The sequence below is a fragment of the Octodon degus genome, unplaced genomic scaffold (genome assembly GCF_000260255.1).
Source record: "Octodon degus isolate 3935 unplaced genomic scaffold, OctDeg1.0 scaffold00011, whole genome shotgun sequence".
In the NCBI taxonomy this organism is placed as follows: domain Eukaryota; kingdom Metazoa; phylum Chordata; class Mammalia; order Rodentia; family Octodontidae; genus Octodon; species Octodon degus.
Window position 1 is genome coordinate 24913250 of NW_004524587.1, and position 682 is coordinate 24913931.

Sequence of the window (682 nt, forward strand, 5' to 3'; positions counted from 1 at the left end):
CAAGTTCTCAGTGTTTGGACCCTTGAGGCTGTGAGCCCGCGCACCAAGGTCCAGGTTCAGTTTTCCATTCATTTGAGTTCCATCACAGTGTGACTAACTAGATTACTAAGTCCAACCAGCTGTGGTTATTGTTTCATTCTCCATAAAACCCAGAGTCTCTCTTTCAGCCTAAGGATTAAAAAGATGAGGTGGCAGTGGGGTTTTACAGGAACAGAGAACATTGCAAGACGTGGGAATATGACCAGATGGACAAAAGAAACCCTGTCTCAAATCTCGCTCACCAGGGAGCTTTGTAAAATTAAAAATTTATTACCAAAACAAAGTCAGCCTTTTAAAAACCAATATTTTAGATAAAAAAGAAAAACCTACATAAGAAAATCCTTAGACCCAGTCCTAGCCCAGGTCCGGTGAGTGTGCGGAGAGCTTCCTACTACCCTAAGCCAGCGGGAACAGTCCCAGCCAAGGCGCAGCATGGGCCAGACCCTATCCCAGCCCCTTGGGCCGCCCACCACCACTCCGCAGTGCCTCCCCCACACAGCCCACCGAGTAGGATTTTCTGCCAAGTTCCAGGAGCCCCCAGACCCAGTTCTAGCCCAGGTCCAGTGAGTGTGTGGAGAGCTTCCTGATAACCTGCACCGGTGGGACCAGTCCCAGCCCAGGCGCAGTGTGGGCCGGACCCTCT